General features: G+C 42.3%; 1 long non-coding RNA gene across 3 annotated transcripts in view; it reads left to right on the forward strand.

Annotated features, from left to right (window-relative positions):
* LOC140104601 (uncharacterized) overlaps window positions 1–23,754 on the forward strand; it is a 163,220-nt gene that overhangs the window by 34,055 nt on the left and 105,411 nt on the right. The window contains exon 10 of one of the 3 annotated variants that reach the window (XR_011850375.1): window positions 7,407–7,619. The exons of the other annotated variants lie outside the window; for them this stretch is intronic. This is a non-coding gene — a long non-coding RNA (uncharacterized lncRNA). Of the gene's footprint in view, window positions 1–7,406; window positions 7,620–23,754 lie in introns of those variants that run through there. 3 annotated transcript variants of the gene reach the window in all.

Here is a 23,754-nt window from a genome sequence, read left to right on the forward strand (position 1 = left end):
AACATGGATTTATAGTTCAGAGGTGTCCATAAGGATTGAGGATAAATAATTTGGGTTACAGAGAACCTGTCACATTAAACATGCAGTCTGATCCTGTTACAGAACAAGAAGAGCCGAGCAGCTTCATAGTACGGTGGTCATAGAGTATAACTACAGTATAATTTCTAATTTGTCTATTCCTGGTCATTTGGGGGCTGCCTGTCCTTAATGATCTTGCCTAAAGAAAGCTGTCAATCACCCCCTGACTTTATGGACTATGCCATCTTTGTGCGCATGCCAGCACTGGATATTGCAAATTGTTTTAAAAAGTTGGTCTTAAGGGGAATTCTAGGCTATTCCCCTTTAAGACCAACTTTTCTAAACAATTTGCAATCTCATCCCTCCTCCTTTTATCGTTGTTTTACGTTCCTTCGCTTCTCATCTTATTGTTTAGTAATGTGAAGATAATTTTTTTTCCTCCTTGACAAATATGCAAGCACGTTTCTATACCCGGTGTGAAGCCGGCACCAGCGCTGAATACAGAAGTTTCAAACCATAAAAACAAAAATCAATTTTCTTTCTCCCGAGCTGCTGAGAGATGGTCTCAGGGATTGAATTTTAGTTGATTAAATAGCTTCTCCTCCCCAACATTACAGCGATCCTAAATTATTCTGGCAGAATTTTACAATCAAATTAGATCCTCATCATCAAATGTGCACAGCCTTCTATTCTTCCAGTGGAAATGTAAATCTTGTTGTAATCTCTGTTAGGTTTATGCCGTAATAAAGACGCGGAGAAGCAAAAATGGCTGCGGTGCTTAAAGAAATCTGTGCCGTAGTAACCGGTACGAGTGCAAGGTCTGCAGGGCACTGCAATAAATGTGCAAAACCTAAGCTGGCATTGTAATGCATGCTTATCAGCGCCTCCTAGTGGTGTCCGCAGGTAGACAGGATTTTATCATTTGGGTCCTTAGCTATGCTCTAAAGGCTCGCTCATGTAACTGATTGTGCAAATGAGGTGAATGGGATCAATTCAAATTCCATATTCATGTGGCAGATATCTTATCCTTTTTTCGCTGTAGATTTCTCGTGCGCAATTCAACCTTTGCATAAAGACGTTTGGACCCCCTCATGTCCCACTGTCCTGCCACAGCACAAATACAGCATAAAAACACAACATAAACAAGCTGATTTTGTCTGTTGTGTGGCATTCCACATCCAAAATGAGACCTATTTATTGCTTTATTGCTGCTTTAGTATACTGGGGGAAGCCAAGCATGGTTGTCTGCCAGCGTAACACTAACAAGCAATCCATTTGGTTACATCTGACTTATCACTGTGTCTTGCCAAATAGGCCAGATATCCAAATTAGGCCAGGACCTGTCACCCAAAATTTCGTCACTAAAGTAAGCAGCTCCTAGTGCTTGAACAAATGCCGCAGTGTAAGAAGGATACCGGAGTTTTCCGGTAACGCTATCTAACACTGCGGCGGAGTACAATGTAATCGTCGGACCGCTCGCAAAGCGGTCCGATATATTCATGAGGGGGTGGTCCGAGGCGCTGCCTCTTCCCCGGACCGTTCGCTCTAAAGGGTGGCGGTGACTGCCACGCGGTGACTGCCACACCCCAACCCCGCCCCTTCATGAATACGTTGGACAGCTTTGCGAGTGGTCCGACGATTACATTGTGCCCCGCCGTAGTGTTAGATAGGTTTCCGGTAACGCTATCCTTCTAACACTGCGACTTTAGGAAGCGTCTCCTAGTGCCGAAATTTTGGGTGACAGGTCCTCTTTAAATAATTTCTCTTTTTTTTCTCTATTAAATATTTTTCTATTAAATAATTTAGCACTTAATTTTTCACCTAAAACCAAATGACCCTAAATGTTAAGAGTCCCACTTTCATGCATGAAATATGGCCACACACATGATTAGTGCATCCACTTTCATAGATTTTTTTTTTTTTTTTTTTCACATTTCTAATCTGTATGTGATCCACTCTAAATCCATGTACATTGCAGGACATTGTGTTGTCTACATTGTGTCCTATTGTTGTCCCAGATTATAGTGTATAGAGCGTCTGCAGTCTCCAGCCTGTTGTTTTATCCACTAATGCCAAGAATACCAACTGCAGCCTGCGCAGAGCAGAGGCTGCTTTGTGGTTAGTCATACCCCTATCTCATGATCCGGGGACCTACAAAGCAGCACTTAACTAGGAGACAACCCAAAATGGGCAGGAAACAAAGGCCCCTCTGTGAAGGTTCGGTCAGCAAGGTGAGGCAGCCCCTACATAGAGAGGTTCAGCCAAGATCAATGTGCAGCCAGGGCCTGTCATGTTAATACTTGTACTATTAACACTTGTGTTAACCCCTTCATTGTGCCAGCACTGCATGTATAAAGACTGCGGCTCATAACAGTGGGAAAATAATAATAATTCTTTATATAGTGCACACAGATTACGCAGCGCTGCACAGTGCTTTGCCAAATCAGTCCCTGTCCACATGGGGCTCACAATCTAATCTACCTACCAGTATATTTTGGTGTGTGGGAAATTCACGCAAACACGGAAAGAACATACAAACCTTTTACAGATGTTGACCTGGGACTTGAACCCAGATCCCCAGCGCTGCAAGGCTGTAATCCTAACCACTAAGCCACCGGTGCTGCCCCTAGAAAATGTAAATCTGCAGTTCATAGGAGTCCAACAATAGTCAAGACTATAAGAGTCCTATCTCATATACATCTCTCTATCTCATCTCTCTCTTGCATATCTCTCCCTTATCTATCTCCTATCTCATCTCGTAACTATAGCATCTATCTTATATCATTCTAATCTGCTTATCTATATTCTTGCAGCAGTCTAGTACTGATAACTATCCTCTATGTCTCATCTAATTAATCTGTATCTTAAATCCATCGAACTATATTGATATTTATATCATTCTTGGTGTATTTTCATGTATGTGTCATGTATTTAGCATTTCTATTCCCCACGCTATCTGAATATTCAGCATTTTATCTTTTCATCTCATTCTACCTTCATTAGTTGTTAGCACATTTACTGTGTCTCATTGCAGCAAGAAAAATACAACAAAAATATTGCATCATGTGGCTTATTGTTCACCTCCTTGGCCCAGTTGCCCCCAATACTCCTCATGTCCTTAAAGGATTCTACCACCAGGATGAAGGATTGTAAACCAACTACACTGACATACAGGTGTGAGCCCCCACTGACAGGATCTGCTCTTTTTAGCTTCTTATGCCCTGGTTTGTAAGAAAAATAAGCTTTAAAAATTATGCAAATCAATATAAGGGGCTCCAGGCTCCATTAACACCTATGGAGCCTGGAGCCCCTCAGACTCGTTTGTACAATTTTAAAAGCCTTTTTTTGTTAAAACCAGGGCATAAGAAGCTAAAAGAAGAGCAGATCCTGCCAGAGGGGTCACACATCCACACGTAAGTGTACTTGGTTTACAATCCTTAATCCTGGTGGTAGATTTCCTTTAAGAACATAATTTGTTAAACCGTACTATAAAATGGGTAGACCACCATCCACTTCACTAGCAGAGTGCTCTGATATCCATCTGATTGAACCAAAAATTCCTTTAAGTATTTAGGACAGTCCATAATATTCTCTTATTAGTTTGTGATGCAGAACTTCATAATAATCTAAAATGACCCAAAAGCTGGAGATAATAAACTTGCTGATTGATTTTGATTAAAAAAAGATAGCAAAAAGTCTTCTTGGGGAATTTTCTACTTTTTGCTAGGATTTGCTATACTTTGTAATGGCCAATATTGCCTCACATGACTGCTGTTACTCTGTAATGTCTCATTTTATTGCAAAATGTGTAAAGCCCCACAGAATTTGAATAAAGAAGATTACATAGTGAATGTTAGCTCCATTATTTAATATAAAATTAAATATATTTTTACAATATTTTGTCCGTTTAGTTAGTGACACGTGAGAAGTTCCTTAACAATGTTTTATATTCCTGCCCATAATAATTATGTATATTTTTTTTTCTCTTGTTTGTTGGATTCATTTTTCTTCCATGACAGCCAAAACAAGAAATATTATTTTTTTCGGATTTTTCCAATTAAAATGTTGTGTCGTAATCATTGTGTGCAAATGAAAGGGATACAATTCTAGAATCCCGTCGTCGGAGCATTCAGCTGAGATGTTAATGACTCTGTATTGCTGACAGAGATCTCCGTGACTTTTTGCCCCCTGTCCGTGTATTTTCTTAATTTTCAAAGCGCAAAATAGTGTTTGTTGTTTTTTTTTTTCTGTAATTTGCGGAGCCGGTGAAATCTCCTCAATCTCCATATGAAAAGAAGAAATGCTTTTGTCTTTTGGTCAAGACTTCTCCGTTGGGCTTGGTCAAAAATCTCTTTTCGCCTTAGGGGAACAGTAATAAGTCAAAACTTGTGTAAAGTGTCAGGTGGTCTGGCAGGATTCTGCTACAGTGAACTGGAATACGGAGATTAGGATTTATAGACCCTCTCCACAGAAAGTTTTTTTTCTTTAACATTATTGTCCCATGGGGAAAGTTCTCACTATATTTTATCCTATTGCACTTCAAAAATAGAAATAAGTGAAACTTCATCGATTGCTGATAAAACATTAGGCTTCTTTGGGGTTGTCAACTTTGAATGGGTCTATCAGAATTTCGATATAGATGACCCGATCAGTTGTCATCAGACACTTGGGACCTCTATCGGTCAGCTGATTCTTCTAGTCCCTACTGCCAGAATCAACACAGAGAATGACGCTCGATGAACAGCTCCATTCTCTGTGTTGTGGGCAGGACAGGTAACTGCAGCCTAGCTCTATCACTCGTTAGTGGCTATTTCAGCACTAGCGGTAAAAATCCAAATATATGGCCCTTGTTCTAATCATCTGATGGCCTAGTCAGGAGCGTCAGTGGTCACTAGGCCCCGCCCTCACAGTTCCTTCTTTTGAGGCCATGGACAGGCTATGACAGTCACATGACCACAACACTTTCTTCTCAAGTAACATATGAAAAGCTCTTCGATTTTTGTGTTTTCTTATGGATGTCTATTCTATCTATCTGTATGTATGTATGTGTGTATGTGTATATATATATATATATATATATATATATATATCTATATCCAAATTAAGATCAGCCAATCACAACCAAGCAAATCACCAAGGAGGGCTTCTCCCTCTTAAGGTAGGTAGATTGTCTGTAGTTGAATACTAAAATTAGAGGACTCTGTCACCAGAAACACAGTTTGGTTCTTATACACACATCACTTTATAATTATTTGAAGCAGAGATTAATACATTAAGAGTGGCACACGGGTTTTTGTTTACAATCCAACACTGTGTGTACCCATAAATGGTAGCCTTGTGCACCTTATAACATATTACTATAATAGGGATTCTCCCTTCCCATTTTTATCATCATAGATCATCATTGGTTGGCCGTTCCTACCAGACATTGACTGAAAATTCACCTTGTGGGCACCATTACCCTGGAAGTGCCGAACCCATTGTGTGTTGCTTAAGAAGCCTAAAAATGTAATCATGAAAGGGATTTTCCCATGAATGCAAGTTAGGCCCTATCCAAGGGATAGGGCCTAACTTGCTGTGCAGTGGGGTCAGAGCACAGATCACAAAAGCGCTTAATAGATTAATGGAACGGCGATGTGTCTGACGGAGGTACGTGGAACCCCATTGGAGCTTTTATTTTCTTCATCTGTGGGGGTCTCAGCATTGAGACCCCCACTGATCATTAAGTTAGACCCTATCCTGTGGATAGGGCCTAACGTGCGTTTGTGGGAAAACCCCTTTAAGCCTAAATTCACACTATTGTTCCTTCCCCTTGTTAAAAAAGTGAAGAATGGAGGTTTAACGGAGCCATGGTCAGTTTGTCATGAATTCGTTTTTTTCATGTGGAGGAAAAGTAGTGCAGCCTCATTTTCTTCCAAAAAACGCATGGATTTTGGGTCCCTGCCAAAATGGAACATAACAGATGACACAAAATTTACATTGATGTCAATATGCTTTTTAAGTGATACATTAAAACTCTGTTAAACCTCCATTCTTGCCTTTTTTAACGGAGGAAAGGAACGGCAGTGGGAAGTGAGCCTAAGGCATGATATAAGATTTCTTTGGCAGGCTCGGGGTGTGTCCATGGACGTGCATGTACTGTCACCAGTGTCACTTAAATGATTGGGGGTTTCAGAAACCTAGAAATGGGACGTATTCTTTACCAACATCATGACCGCAGCTGCCAGAGCCCTCTCAGGGTGACTTTTATGGCATGTAAGATTAACATGTCATAAAACTAATTTGTTCTGCCCTTGGGCTAAATCAATTGATGTAATACTATAGTTTGTTACTGGGTTGTTACTATAACGTGTTGCAAGAGTTGTTACACGCACTGCATGTCACCATCAAAGGTTCATGCACACGGCCACATTACAGTGTATATCTGTGCCAACATGCGGGTCAGATACTGTTTTTATTTTTGAGCACTAATTCCATGAGGGGTTCACATACATAAAGATGAGAACAAATAAGTTCCCTGAGATTTTCCTGTTCCCTAATGATGGGATATGATGAGGAAGGGATATGTGAAGTGGCCAAGACAGACAGGGATGATTAGGGTTAAGTTTGGAGGTATTAGGGGGTCATGTTTTTAAGAAGGGAGGGCAGCATATTGGATGCTTGTTGCAAAGGTGTAATGTCAACTACAGGCAGTCCCCGGGTTACATACAAGATCGGTTCCATAAGTTTGTTCTTAAGTTGAATTTGTATGTAAGTCAAAACTGTATATTTAACAGACCAAATTTTCTTTTGCTCCAGTGACAAAAAATTTTTGCTGTAATGCGACCAAGGATTATCAATAAAGCTTCATTACAGACACTTTACAGCTGATCACTGCAGCCTGGGACTATATGACAGCATTTAGAAAGCTTCCCCAGAGGTCACAGTGGTCTGTCTGTAACTATGGGTCGTCTGTAAGTCGGGTGTCCTTAAGTAGGGGACCGCCTGTATATTGTATCTAACTTTACTCCCATAACTATTCAGTGATTTCTTACATCCAGTGGATAGCCAGTTATTATGTTCATGTCTTTCTGGAATCTGGTAGGAATCCAGCATAATCCATTTACATAATGTTATGATTGGAACTGGATCCACAACCACAAGAATAGACGAGAACAGATAAACAATCAGTTACACAAAAGCATTTACTAGTTTATTTTTAGCGCAGACCCTAATCCCCAAGTTTTCATCCCAGAATGTGCATGAGTACTGTATCCCCTATGATGTATGAGCGTGACTACTCGTGTCTCTCCATCACTCACAACTGTAAACACTTCCTAAAGCTGGAGATTGTTAATGTGTCTATTTACTGTGTTACCTGCTTCCTGACCTAGTTCAGTCTCCTCCAGGGGACAGGGAGAAATAAATGGGGACGGTCGTCAGTTCCAGGAATGATGCGTGAGGTGTGTTATGTGCCCTGGAACCACACCATGAAAAGTTTAAAAGGTTGTAATTTCCTCCTAAATGACTACCTTGCTGCATGACTATTTTCCACTTCACGTCACACAGGTGGTTCTTTGCTCCAAAACAAAAAACTAAACAAAAGTTTGCATGATTTTTTTATCCCCCCTCCCCCCCCCCCCCTGTACTGTCTGCCCTCGGCAGAGACTCTGAAGGTGATTCATTGCTACTTTGTGTTACTTTTCTTATTCATTTTGTTTTGACTGACAGAAGACGGAGGGGACGGAGGTCACATTAGGTGCTCAGCCTTGGAATGTTACGTTGTATTTCTATTAATATTTACTAGAAATAATTCACACACACAAACTGCGGAGTACTCTTTTTTTTTTTGTACTTTCATATGTACAGGTAGTTACCATAGGTTTGTTCTTAAGTTGAATTTGTATGTAAGTTGAAACTGTATGTTTTATAATTGTAGCTCCTGACAAAATTTTAGTTTTGATAGTTTCAAAATTTTCTGCTGTAAGGGGACCAAGGATTATCAATAAAGCTTCATTACAGACACTTTATAGCTGATCATTTAAGCCTGGGAGTATAATAAAGCATCCAGAGAGCTTCACCAGTGGTCATGGTGGGCAGAGGGGTCTGTCTTTAACTAGGGGTCATCTGTAAGTCGGTTGTCCTTAAGTAGGGGACCACCTGTATATATGTTCATATATATATATATATATATACATACATACATAGACAGGCAGTCCCCGGGTTACATACAAGATAGGGTCCGGAGGTTTGTTCTTAAGTTGAATTTGTATGCAAGTCGAAACTGTATATTTTATAATTGTAGATCCAGACAAAAATAAATTTTGGCCCCAGTGACAATTGGAGTTTAAGCATTTTTTGCTGTAATGGGACCAAGGATTATCAATAAAGCTTCATTACAGACACCTTACAGCTGATCATTGCAGTCTGGGACTATAGTAACATCCAGAGAGCTTCACCAGAGGTCAGAGGGGTCTGTCTGTAACTATGGGTTGTCTGTAAGTCGGGTGTCCTTAAGTAGGGGACCGCCTGTATATATATATTCATATGTATATTAGGATTTGATGAATATTTATACAGTGAACCTGGAATGATGAACCACAATCTGTGGAGCACATCATTGCTATAAACTTCAAAGGAAAAGAAGATACCCGGACTGTGGTAACTTCTTATATGTGTTATCCATAGCCTCCTTCCTTCGAAGATCTACTGCACAGTGTAACTGCCTGTGAAGCTGCAGCATAGACGTGCTCTAGCTCAGCATAAGTCACAGTCTCGGTGCCTGGATGTATGAGTGTCCCTGGTTTATCATGATGGATTTTGACGGTAGATTAAGTGAAGTCATCTCTTTTTTTATTATTGTACAGCAATCATGTAGTGCAGGTGATAGACTACTGCTCCATAGGGGCCAGTGGGTGGTTTTGTGTCCCAGGTCAGGGTGACAGGTTCCCTGTAACGCTTCGGCAGCAGATGACCAGAAGACGACCAGTTGACCACCCAGTGACAGCTCCGGCTTTTGTCCATTGCATGAAAAGATTTTCCCTTTTTATTGTAGACCTATATACATGGACAGTGCGGGTGAGATGACACTGACATGTCCTGCCTTATCAAAGGGATTCCCAGAAATGAATCTTAATGACGTCAAGGGCTTTTGAGTGGATAAGACCAGGACATGCCACTGCCAGATTCTCATTACAGATAATAGCAGACACTCTGCGCTCCAGGAGCCGTCGTGCTTTGACGATTGTCTTCAAAACCCTGAAATTACTCCAATGACTAAGGTTGAGCTGGGCAAGTTGATTCCTTGAGTGGTTCCTTCAAGTTTTATAGGGCTGCTGACCTTTGTGACCTTTTCACCCCTGTAATATCTCAGTTAGGAAAAAGTGATTATAACATTGAGAGTGACAACTACAACTTGAGATGACTGGAGTGTGAAGTGTTTTATGAAAAATTTTATCGATCGTTAAAGGGTTTCTCCAGTCTTGAAGAAAACCTGCTAGTGCTCCCTATTAGGGATCAGAATATCCTTATCTATCATAGTTGAGATGACACAAAATGTGTCACCAAGGGTCAGTTCACACCTCACACCAAGAGCCAAAGTCACATGTAGAATGTATATGGAGATAATGTATAATGGAAAGGCTCGTACCTGTTTGTGTGAACTGGCCCTTATCTTGGAGATACACATACAGCCTATTGATTTGAATGGGACAGTGTCATTCTTCATTTCCCCTGTGGTGGCGCTGCAAGAAAATTGAACATTTACTGCCAGGTTTCCCCACATATTACAGCTAATTCACTAGTTTTATTGCCGTTTCATAGATGCCTCCATATTGATTCTATACAGCATTGTCTGTTTTGAAGCCTTAATTTGTATACAGGCAGTCCCCGGGTTACACACAAGATTTGTTCTTAAGTTGAATTTGTATGTAAGTCGAAATTGTATATTTTATAATTGTAGATCCAGACAAAAGAAATTGGGCCCCAGTGATAATTGGAGTTTAAACATTTTTTGCTGTAATGGGACCAAGGATTATCAATAAAGCTTCATTACAGACGCCTTTCTAGGGGCGTAACTAGGAGAGGTAGGGCCCCATAGCAGATGTTTGAATGGGGCCCCGTACACCCTTAGTAAATATACACATTTGTATACTCAAACATTTATAACATTTATACTCTCTTACACACATTTCTGCACTGATAAATATGCTGTTCAATGTTCAGTATAATATGTATATAATGGTGCACATCTTACATTCTTTAGTGTGTCAGATCAGATGCCGGGGACCCCTGACACTGTGGGCCCCATGGCAGCTGCTACCGCTGTAGTTACGCCCCTGCACCTTACAGCTGATTATTGCAATCTAGGACTATAGTAAATCATTCAGAAAGCTTCACCAGAGGTCAGAGGGGTCTGCCTGTAAGTCGGGTGTCCTTAAGTAGGGGACCGCCTGTATTTGCAGTGAAAGATTAAAAAAACCCTTAGTGTTAATGTCTGAAGAATCTGGATTTGTTCAGTGTTGTGATTCTTAATGCAGTAGGTCATAGCCCCTGGGGTGTACGCCATTGTGCTTTTCTTCAGGTATTTTGGGCTGTGAAACAAGCTTTCAGAATGGCAGGAAGCAAAGTGTAGGCTGCTCGTCCAAGCTCACTTATTTACAAGGGAAAATATCTGGGAAATAGCGAGAGAGGGACCTGAAAGTGAGAGGGAAAGTGATTCAATCTTGTTGGGGCCAATGCAACCACATGGGAATCTTGAATAGTCACTACCTTTGTGCACCATGGAAATAATGGTGAAAATCCAATCATGTAAGCAGGTTCTACTCCTATCCTATTGTTGTCGTGCTGTCACTGTGTTTACAAAATGCAATGTTAACTCAATAAATGTACATTGTGTTTACGGAGACACAATGGTAACGCAATCTAGGTGGGAAAATCTCCTCTCTGCAAATTTATATACCATGTGTGACCACGCCCACAGCGGCGACCTTCCAAGTATTGGGCAACAGGGGCTCAGCGGTTAACACTACAGCCTTGCAGCACTGGGGTCCTGGGTTGAAGTCCCATCCAGGTCAACATCTCCATAGAGTTTGTATGTTCTCTCAGTGTTTGCGTGGGTTTCCTCCGTGTCCTCTGGTTTCCACCCACCCTGCAAAACATATTGGTAGGTTGCTATGAGCCCCATTGGGGACAGGGACTGATGTGACAAGCTCTGTGCAGCGCTGCAGTTTCTGTGTGTGTTATATACATAAAGGAATTATTATTGTTATTATTATTGAAAAGAATAAGACCTATACTACAGAGTAATGGGATGGGTGCCTGTAGTGTGGGTGCTTCCATTGTGTAAATGAATTAATGGGTAATGTGTTCTGGGTGTCTGACCCCCACTGCTCATTTATTAATGATCCTATAGATGAAACATTCATAGTTTTGGCCTGGACAAACATATAAAGAGCCATAATGTGTTGCATAGATTGCCTACAAGCCTCTTCTATTAAAATCATTGGATTTGGATCCCTGGCATCACCATCAGTCTCCTAAAGAATAGACAGAGCTGGGCCTTCTTCTGATTGGCCCCAATACCCGAGTTTTTAAAGGGGTTTTCCCACAAAGCATGGACAGGATAGGGCCTATCTTGCTGATCGCTGCGCTTCTCACAAATAACAGATGTACCCCCGTCTCACCACCGGGACAGCCCATACATGCACGACCGGCTGCCCTGTTTATCTCGGTGGTGCTATGCGGGGGGGCGCAACGGGATACATCAGACCTCCTTTCTAGTGATTCGTGGGGATCCCATCACTGAGACCCCCACCGATCAGCAAATTAGGCCTTATCCTGGGTATAGGACCTAACTTGCTTTATAGGAAAACCCCTTTAAGTATCATCATAGTAAATAAGGTTAATCAAGTCCAACCTATAAATTATACCACCTTGATCTAGAGGCAAAAACCCTGCAAGGCTGATGCCAATTGGCCCAAAGCAAGGAAAAATGTCTTCCCGACCCCCAATTTGGCGATCAGAATAACTCCCTGGATCAACAGAAACCACTAACATAAAGTTTTATTCTCATACGATGTGATATTATTGCGCTCCAGAAGCATCCGGGCCCCTCTTGTACATATTCACATTATCAGCCATCACAACATCTTGTGGCAGAGAGTTCCATAGTCTAAAGAATCCCAGTCTATGCCGATGAGCTGAATGATGAGGGTCCAACCGCTAGGACCTCCACCACTATGAAAACTGGACCCCCAGCAAAGCAAGGGGGTCATGTACTCACTAATGGCTCCATATAATAGTATAGGATTGTCTGAAGTCTCAGGGCACAATGCTCAACTCTCATTGGCTCCGAATTTCTGACACTCCCATACTATTGAATAGAGTGAATGCTTGTGCGGGCGCTCCATCTATTTTGTGAGAATGGGACCCCACATTTTATTATATTTATTTTTTATTTTATTATATTTATTTATATGTTTTTATATCATATTTTATATATACAGGCGGTCCCCTACTTAAGAACACTCGACTTACATACGACCCCTAGTTACAAACGGACCTCTGGATATTGGTAATTTCTTGTACTTTAGTCCTAGGCTACAATGATCAGCTGTAACAGTTATCAGATGTGTCTGTAATGAAGCTTTAGTGTTAATATTGATTCTTATGACAATCCAACATTTTTAAAATCCAATTGTCACAGAGACCAAAAAAGTTCTGTCTAGGATTACAATGATAAAATATACAGTTCCGACTTACATACAAATTCAACTTAAGAACAAACCTACAGACCCTATCTTGTATGTAACCCGGGGACTGCCTGTATATATAATATATATATATATATACTTATAGCTTCTTATCCTGTGTATAGCACATGCCTAAAAAATTTGGTTTTCTCTTTAAATAAAGGGGGTGCTCGGAGTCAGACCCCACATATCTGATATTATTCTGTAATTTCTCATCATTTAAACCTCAAAATAAACAATCCCGTTGAATATTTTTATCTCTGCAGCCACTCGCCCTATGTATGAGCAGAGTCTAGTGAGCTGCACTTATGTAACAATATGTTACATATGTAACACTTCAAAGATTCTAGAACTCCTTGTGTAAGTGATACAATAATAGTCTTTTTTTTTTTGGTTACATAATGCAAGTTGTTTACCGGCAAGTTAATTTTTAGTTAGTCCAGCCAGGGGATAGAGAGAGAGAGAGAGAGAGAGGTGCTTGTCAATCAATCATGGCTGAGTGCTTTATTGTGATAATATGGAGCGTAATAACATTTTGGGCCCCTGCCAGACCTCTGCTGAAAGGGCCGACTGTTATGTGAAACGGCTCTGAAAAATGGCTTGTTAAATACATGGCAAATATACCACCACTTACCTTCTCGGGGGCTCATTTAAATAGCTGTGGTTTTACTGCGTTAACCTTTTAAGAGTCGTCTGATCTCGCTGTGCAGGGAATGGTTTGTTTTCCAGGTGGCTGACATTCCCCATCATCCTTGTCCAAAAGTTTTGGAGATCACAACTGCTGAAATGACCATTATGGCTATTAATGTGGAGCCTTTTAGATCTTTAAAAGAAAAGTCATGTGTGTATATATTTATAGAGAAAGTAGGGATGAAAATCTGTTTAATATGCGTTCAGCCGCCTCCATAGAAGTTGGATATTTGCCTGCCGTACATTGGCCAGCTAAGATGCAGCCGTCTGGGGAGTTTGGGGAACCCTGTGTTTGCAATTGGGTGCATAGAGAAGAAAATTGATTGCCAAGTGGACTGTAATGTGGACTCGTGTGTTGCCTGTGCATGGTACCCAGAAAGCCTTTTGGCTCACCGGACCATTCACATTTATTGTTGTTTGCCCCTAAATGACCTTTCCTGACCTCCGAGCTCTAATGAGCAGAGACAAAGTACAGACAGTATAACACAGTGTATATTTATGCTGTCGCTGGTGGCTATGCATGTGGTCTTTTGGTTGCAATGTAAAATACCAGCTGAACAAATCTAATCTACGGTACTTGCCGAAATATAAGGCAATTTTTGCCATGATTTTTTCTTTTGCTATATCATATGGACATACCCCTATGGCATATTCCCATAAGTTTGTATATCAAGGAAGGGCCAAAGTAAAATGTGTTAAAGAGTTGCCTTATAATGATAACACCTTATAACATACCCACTAAATGCCAAGCCATGGACCCTAAGTTTCATAGACGGGGTGAGGACTTCTTGGCCTCTTTTAGGCTAGTGGGCATTACAGTTCTAATGGTTAGACACGGGTTTGCTGTGTCCATTGACACCACAGTCCATCCCGCTGCCACACGTATTCCAATCTTCATACCAAACCTACCCATACACAGTGGTGCCTATTAAAGTCAGGCTGCCCCCTACCCCAGTCCCTGAGCTAAGGTTCCTAGCTTGTACTTTATGGTCTACCTCGACTTGCTGTGCTCTCCTGTTGACCCTTGGCTTATTTCCTAACTCTGTTACTGTAATACCCATCATACCACCATGGATTATTTGTGACCCAAGGTCCCATGAGATCTTCCTGCACCCACTGCCTGTTTCCTGTTGAATGCCTGCCCTGACCTACTCCTGTCCATGACTATTCATTTGAATGAGCCTTTGGTGCCACACAAAACTGTCATATGGATGAGATGCTATTCACGTCAGGACCTCCTCTAGAGATAGGGTCTTACCTCGGTTAATACCAAATTAGTATAAGGGTAAAAAGGAGAAGGCTGGAGAGGTTAAATAATAACTCCCAGAGAGGTTTCCCAAATAGAAAAACGATTGAATAGCACAAAGTTTCCACGTCCGCTGGTTAATTATATGATTAAAGGGGTTTTATGGGCCAAATATATTGAAGGAGTCGTCCACTTTCAGCAAATAATTGATATTTGTTTGTGTAATGAAAAGTTATAAAGTTTTCCAATATACTTTCTGTATCAATTCCTCATGGTTTTCTAGACCTCTGCTTGCTGTCATTCTAGTGAAAGCTTCATTGTCCCTGTGGATAACAACTGGTTCCTGGTCATTTGACGTCACACAGGTACATAGCTCATTACAGTAATCAGAGCTGTGTGTTTTGATGAGACGTGCATCTGTGTGACGTCACATGGCCCGGGATATAACAAGCCGTGCACCTGGAAAATAATGATCTGTGCACCTGTGTGACATCACATGACCAGGGGTATAATGAGCCGTGCACCCGTATGACATCACATGACCAGGGATATAAGGAGCTGTGCACCTGTGTGACATCACCTGACCAGGGATATAATGAGCTGTGCACCTGTGTGACATCACATGACCAGGGGTATAATGAGCCGTGCACCCGTATGACATCACATGACCAGGGATATAAGGAGCTGTGCACCTGTGTGACATCACCTGACCAGGGATATAATGAGCTGTGCACCTGTGTGACATCACATGACCAGGGGTATAATGAGCCGTGCACCTGTGTGACATCACATGACCTGGGATATAACGAGCTGTGCACCTGTGTGACATCACATGACCAGGGGTATAATGAGCAATGCACCTGTGTGACATCACATGACCAGGGATATAAGGAGCCGTGCACCTGTGTAACATCACATGACCAGGGATATAACGAGCCGTGCACCTGTGTGACATCACATGACCAGGGGTATAAGGAGCCGTGCACCTGTGTGACATCACATGACCAGGGATATAACGAGCTGTGGATCTGTGTGACATCACATGACCAGGGGTATAATGAGCAATGCACCGGTGTGACATCACATGACCAGGGATGTAACAAGCCGTCCACCTGTGTGACATCACATGACCAGGGATGTAACAAGCCGTGCACCTGTGTGACATCACATGACCAGCGATGTAACAAGCTGTCCACCGGTGTGACATCACATGACCAGGGATGTAACAAGCCGTGCACCTGTGTGACATCACATGACCAGGGATGTAACAAGCCGTGCACCTGTGTGACATCACATGACCAGCGATGTAACAAGCTGTCCACCGGTGTGACATCACATGACCAGGGATGTAACAAGCCGTGCACCTGTGTGACATCACATGACCAGGGATGTAACAAGCCGTGCACCTGTGTGACATCACATGACCAGCGATGTAACAAGCTGTCCACCGGTGTGACATCACATGACCAGGGATGTAACAAGCCGTGCACCTGTGTGACATCACATGACCAGGGGTATAACGAGCCGTGCACCTGTGTGACATCACATGACCAGGTATATAATGAGCTGTGGATCTGTGTGACATCACATGACCAGGGGTATAATGAGCTGTGCACCGGTGTGACATCACATGACCAGGGATGTAACAAGCCGTGCACCTGTGTGACATCACATGACCAGGGATGTAACAAGCCTTGAACCCACGTGACATCACATGACCAGGGGTATACCGAGATATTACTGAAAGTGGACAACCCCTTTAACCTATACAAAGGATGCAGCAACTAACACCCTGTGATGGCAGCAGTTCCTATGCCACTACACAGATGGCAGACAGCTCTGTCCAGTGTCTGGTGGCCATTCAGGCTTACTGCAGCCTTAGCCCCCATTTTGAATATGGGGTATTTTTTTGAATCCAGTTTTGGAACTGTATTATGTCGATTTTGATAGCTCAGCTGTGTATATCCTCCAGTAATGCAATATGCTTTGGGCTCAAAAGTTTTTTTTTGCCTTTACACGTTGGCAGATGGCTCATGTGTGTCCTTTCTTTGCTGACTGCCTTGACACTGATTACAGTAAGTAGGTAAGGGGAGCAGAGATGGGAGAGCAGCCTCAGGTTTTACATACTAACATACTTAGTAGTGGAAACTGTTGCCTAAATTGCATTTTAATTTTCTGGAACTGGTTGCAGAACAAGTGAGTTTGTGGGTTCTGTGACAAGTCGTGATGCATTGTACCTGGGGGAATCCGGGCTTTTCCATAATCCGATTAGCGCTGTTCAATTGTCATTTGTCAGCCTCTTTCCATTATAGAGGTTACATTGTAATCAAATTACTGACAGGGTTGAACAGGTGATTTACTGACTGCTGAAAATACCAATTTAACTCCATCATAGATTTAGAGGGAGGGATTATTGAAAAGCAATATGTTTCAATCTTCTCTTTCCAGTTTTGTTAAAAGTTGAGATAAATGGAGGAACATTGAACAGAAAGGATCAGATGAAGAACTTCATGCTAATGACTGTGGTTGTTAGAAACACTATTAGGGCAGGTCTCCCTCTAGTCGTACTGTGTGCTTTACTTTGATTTTGTAGTATTTGTTTGCAAAATGTGCAAAGATGCAACCATTTTGCACTAAAATCACAATGTGTAAAAGTTTCACTTTTAGAAAAGAAAGATATTATGCAACTTATCTGAGATGCAACCAGGTGTACAATTTAGAAAGTGGAGTCTTACATTGTTACTATTTGTAGCAAGTTTATTTGCTTGCACTTGTGTTGTGCGTCAGATCTGGTAAAGTTCATACCATTTCTACCAACCAAAACCGTGAGCAAAATTCAAACTTTTTAGCATGTTCCTCTATGTGTATGGTATGATTCGTATGTCTTACATATACATTTCAATGGGGTTGTCCCCTGCAATATGAGCGGTAGTTTTTTACAAATCCTACTGAAATGGAGGGAATGGAAGAATATAGAAATTTGGGGCATCATCTACCAGAGCTTATACGCTACCTTTCTGGTGTACAAACCCTGAATTAATTGCAATACATTTCGAACCGCCAGGAATTGTTATTATTTACGCCACCACAGAGTTCACTAAGATCGTGCGGCCGATATCCTGCATGTGTCGCTTCCCCGCTCAGGTCACCGGAGTTCACCTTCTCCTTCCCGGTGCATGTAAGTGCTTGATCTTGTAACACAATTTGAAAGTTAAATCCCACGCTCAGTCCGAGTCAGTGGGATCATCCGACGCCCACCCCCGCCCCCCCCAATTTCACATGAAAGCCAACGCAGCTGCGCCACAATCCCCAGTTAAGTACCTGTCACAGCGGCGCAAATCCCGAAAACAACGGAAAATCCAATGAAAGTGTGATCTGCGGACCCTTAATAAATAAGCCCGCAAGAGTTGCACACTTCTATAGCCTGTGATTTTTGAACAGTTGCATGTAATAGTGCAATTCCAGAACTGCACACCAGCATGCCGGATAAATCAGGAGTCCGGGGCTTTCATCATATGCCGACTCATGATTCGCTGGTGTATGATAAATATCCCCCATTGACTGCATTGCTTGACTTAAAGGGATTTTCTGAAAAACTAACCCACCTTATTTGGATCTCGCTATGCGAGGCAGAACATTGAGACGTTCTGTATGAGCTGCTCCCATTCTAAGGGACTTAAACCATCCTTGTTACATATAAGTTACCACCTTTGTAGTAATTTTTGCAAAGAAATTCATTTCTTCTTCTGGCAGCATTGGCTGTTTCTCAGGAGTAGGAAGTGCAGAAAAGGGACAATCCTCTGGTCCCTTTAACACCTTTAAGGCTTCTTACAACAAAGTTTATATGTGGATACAGTTTTGATGCTCTCTTTTTTCCAATGCTAAACCAGGATTGGTTCTAAAATGCTAAAAGGAGCTGCACTGTCGGAGATGGCGGAATATAGCTGTGGCCGCTGTCACTGGTGCTCCTGTGGTACCACTTAGATTCCGGTCCCAGGTGTCGGCTTAGGTCATCGTCCGTGTTGGTCCAGTGGGTCCACTACCCTAGAAACCTGACATCCGTTCAGGCTCACTATAGGCCAACATCAGCCTGGATACCCCCTACACTAATGCCATAGCTTTGTTGCTAGAGTAGGGGTGCTGCAGGTGATCGGCAGGGGACTGGCTCACACCCCTCCCCATTGATAACTCTTCAATTACCTATCATACAGATACCTCATTAGTAATTAAAGGGAACCTACCACCACAAATCTACCTATAAAGGTAGATTGGGTGGTAGGTGGATCAATGGGACGTGAGGATAGCCCTTTTAAGGGCTAATCCTCACTTCCCCACACTTTTTTGTTAACTTTTATTAAATATATATTCAAATTTACTTATGCGGCTACTGGGGCGTGGAGTAGTCGCATCTGAGGTTACACGAGGCGGCTACTCCACGCCCCGGTAGCCTCTTTTCCCCTCCTACTCACCCATCTTCGGCGCGCAGCTCCGCGTAGCTGCCCGCCCTCGTCCGGCGATCCTGCCGTCTGCGCATGCGCAGAAGAGCGGGCCCGCGCCTGCGTGGTCACTGCTCCGAAACAGCCGCGGGCCCGCTCTTCTGCGCATGCGCAGACGGCAGGATCGCCGGATGAGGGCGCGCAGCTACGTGGAGCTGCGCGCCGAAGATGGGTGAGTGGGAGGGGAAAAGAGGCTACCGGGGCGTGGAGTAGCCGCCTCGTGTAACCTCAGATGCGGCTACTCCACGCCCCAGTAGCCGCATAAGTAAATTTGAATATATGTCTAATAAAGGTTAACAAAAAAGTGTGGGGACGTGAGGATTAGCCCTTAAAAGGGCTATCCTCACGTCCCAATGATCCACCTACCACCCAATCTACCTTTATAGGTAGATTTGTGGTGGTAGGTTCCCTTTAAAACATGGAAAAAGCTCTTTTCTCATTTTGTTTTCAGAGTGCAATATGGGTGCTACCTCAATATTAACCTTGAAATAAGAACATACAGAATATATACTGAAGGTGACCGATGATCTCCATCACACTACATATATATGAGTGACTCTGGTATATATGTATACATTCTTTAGAGTCGTCTTCCAATGTTCTGGCCAGCCTACTTAGTCAATGAAAGTAAGAAGAAAGTGCTCATGATCCATTGCAGAGATATCGCTGGCAGCCTGAGGGTTTACAATGCAGCTGCTAATAACATTCTTGCCTATGATGGAACAAGATTTATACTGCTCCCCTCCTTCAGCCTGCTGGCTCCAGTGAGGTCTGTGTCTCTCCCAACCTGTCCCTGAGATGTAATTGTTCCTCTAATGCTGCCTTTATTTGAAGCAGATCCTCCTGGCTCACAGAACAGAATGTCATTATGTCGTATTTTAGATGTATTTACATTTTCTTTGCCAGGGGGATGACATTCTAATTATTTCTATAGCTGACAGCACAAGAGTCTATTGGCATCATAGGTCCCCCTCCCCAGTCCTGATTACATGCTCTGTTTTCCTTCAAGTCGCCCACAAATGACTCGATGAAACAGTTTTATTCTATGGGATGTACCTAAACTTTCCTTTAAAACCGAATTAAATACTGTATAGATAGTGATAGACTAGGATGGAACATTTACATACTTGACAATCATGTCCTGACAAAGACTCTGTATTACGACTGTGGCTCCATTTGACTCTGATTTGGTATTTTTGTGGTTTCTTTAATGGAAAAAAAATATACAGCTTTTCCCTTTTACGACACATCTGAGCACTCAGAGCTGGACAATTTGGACATTTACCTCAATTGTGCCACCACGGGCTGTCTGTTTCAACGGAAGCATTGCAATCAAGTGAAGTATCACCAGGCATAATTAGGACTGTAGCTAGCCTGCATGTTAGTGGGTTTTAAGGGGTACATTAAAGATGTGACAAGTCAGAATTTCTAATACTACCCAGTACTACTGTTCTGAATCGCACAGGAGTATCAGACAACTCCACATCTAATAAGACCCGGCCGTCCCCCTAAACTCTCATCTCAAAAAAGGAGAAGACTGATCAGAGATGCAGCTAAGAGGCCAATGATCCCAGTGGATGAACTGTAGAGATCTACAAGCTGAGGTGGGAGAGTCTGTCCAAAAAAACAATCAGTCGTACACTGAACAAATCTGCCCTTTATGGAAGAGTTATCCATAAAAGAGACACTAAACATGTAGAAGAAGGTGCTCTGCTCAGAGAAAACCAAAATCCAATTTTTTGCCACAATGCCAAACAATATGTTTGGTGTAAAAGCAACACAAGTCATCACCTTGAACACACCGTCCCCACTGTCACACATGGTGGGGGCAGCATCATGGTTTAGACTTTTCTTCAGCAGGGACAGAGAAGATTGTTACAATTGATGGGAAGATGGAGCCAAATACTGGACCATTCTGGAAGAAAACCTGTTGGAGTCTGCAAAAGACCCGAGATTTGGATGGAGATTTATCTTCCAACAAGACAATGATCCCAAACATAAAGCAAAATCTACAATGGAAGGTTCCCAAATAAACAGTTTGAATAACAAAGTCACAGTCCAGACCCAAATCCAATGGAGAATCTGTGGAAAGAGCTGAAATCTTCTGGTCACAAATGCTTTATCCAATCTCCCTGAGCTCCAGCTGTTCTCCAAGGAAGAACGGGAATCATTGCAGTCTCTCAATGTACAAAACTGATAGAGACCTGATACCCAAAGCTTTTATTGCAGCAAAAGTGGTGCTACAAAGTATTAACTTAAGGGGGGCTAATAATATTGCACAACCCACTTTTCAGTTTATCAGTTTTTAGAAAAATGTAAAATATCCAATAAATTTTGTTCCACTTTTCACTTGTTGAATCCTCACGAAAAAAAATGACAATTTTATAGTATTTATGTTTGAAGCTCAAGGGAACCAAATACTTTCGCAGGGCGCTGTAAGTGGGTTTTGGTTGTAGTTTGGGCAAAGTTCGGCATCACTGCGATACAGCATGCCAAAAATGGCTTTATCTGGAATCTGGTGGCAATGATACCCTGCAGATGCTGTATTATGGCTCTGTGCAACTTGTTGGAGTATCTGTGTCCGTATGGTATTCGGCAGTACCACTACACGCCACTACCACATCACATGCTCCCCGCACCATAGCAAATACGTTGCATATAAATGGTGTACATATTGAACTATGATGAGGAGGATGAAAAAGGAGCATTTTTTCCTCTCCGCTAAACATGAAATGCTGCTTTAATTAGCAAATCCGAAGCTCAGACATTAGGGAGGAAACGCGGAGAAGAAACATAAACATCAAGGACTTGTTAAGTAAATGTAATGTAATTCAGGCCATCTCTTTATTTGATCAGGCTTTAATACTTAGCAGCTCTGTAAGCAAACATTTATAGATCAAATCAAAAGGCTGGCGGAGGAAGCACTCCGGATAAATTAGACGCTAAACTGATTTAAATTGACAGAGATTCGGGGATAACCTTTCCTGGCTAAAAAGCATATCCTATCAGCTGCACACAGATAATTAAATGAATGAGCTCTTTTCTATTGAACAACTGATTGTGAAATTGATAAACTTAATTAATAATTAACTTTTTAATTAAATATCAATTTAAGACAAGTGTGGTAATGTGTCACTTGCATTTAATGTTATGCTACCTTTTCCTCATTTGCGGGGGTTTATCTGCTCGGTGTTATCAGTTTGTAGAGTAACCCTTTGGGCGTTAAAGGGATTGGGTAGATTTCGAAACGGGGAAAAGCTACAAAGGAGAACGGTGTAAGGTACGCGCGACTGCGCGGGAGATAGGAGGGAGAGAATTTCAAAGGGATGCAAGTAGATCCAGACGCAATGCGCAGGATAAACTTCTTCTCGGTGATGGAGGTCAAGTGTTAAGATTGATACTTAGTTGCCGTGACTAGTAACAACCACTTGGTGGCTTCATAACTGGCATCTTAAAGGAAACCTACCACTTGTAGTGGCAGGTTTCCGATGGAAATACCGGGCACCAGCTCAGGGTGAGCTGGTGCCGGAGCTTATTTTAGTTAGTGTTTTAAACCGCTGTATCGCGGTTTAAAACACTTTTTAAACGTTATAGCCGGCGCAGGCAGGTACGCGCTCGGCGCTTACCGTGCACGCGGCTCTCATTCACTTCCTATGTAGCCGCGCGCATGGTAAGCGCCGAGCGCGTACCTCCCTGCGCCGGCTATAAAGTTTAAAAAGTGTTTTATACCGCGGTTTAAAACACTAACTAAAATAAGCTCCGGCACCAGCTCACCCTGAGCTCACCCTGAGCTGGTGCCCGGTATTGCCATCGGAAACCTGCCACTACAAGTGGTAGGTTTCCTTTAAAGTTCTTGTGCCAGGGGTTTATCCAACTTAAATCTGCATGTTCTCGCTTCTTTCTACATGTGACACCCAATAGAGAATGATGGCGGTGAATACAAAGCTACAATAGTGGATCCGCTACAAACTGCTTTTCTCTGAGGGCCATTTCCATCCCCCAAGAGCTCCATCTACTGAATTCATTTGTACCCCAAACACCCCCATATCCAGCCCTTCTCCACCTCATGTCCCAGTGAATCTTATCGGCAAACACCATGATGAACACCAATGGACCCCATTGATATATTATAGATGTTTCGGCTTTTGTGATGGTGTCCAGTGTCGGACTGGAGTTCCTTGGACAGATCAGATCAAATACTGTATATATTTGAGTATAAGGCGACCCGAGTATAAGCCGAGGTACCTAATTTTAACACAAAAAACTATTGACTTGAGTATAAGCCAAGGGTAGGAAATGCATTGGTCCTAGCCCGCCTCCAGTATAGGCTGTATGTAACTGTATTGTATAGACATATACCGTAGTTACACACATTTTGGGGTTGCATTGGACTAGCCACTACAAATAATTGTCAATAGTGGGACGTGTTTAGCCCACAAGTGTCCAAAAACACTCCAGAAAGATCCGTGATCCAGTGACTGTCCCAATACCAGATAAGCACATAATGTTATTTGTGATAAAAAGCAAATCTCTTCACGTTAAACTATTTGTGTGGAATAAGAAAGATTTGCTT

Source organism: Engystomops pustulosus, chromosome 10 (assembly GCF_040894005.1).
Source record: "Engystomops pustulosus chromosome 10, aEngPut4.maternal, whole genome shotgun sequence".
Classification (NCBI taxonomy): domain Eukaryota; kingdom Metazoa; phylum Chordata; class Amphibia; order Anura; family Leptodactylidae; genus Engystomops; species Engystomops pustulosus.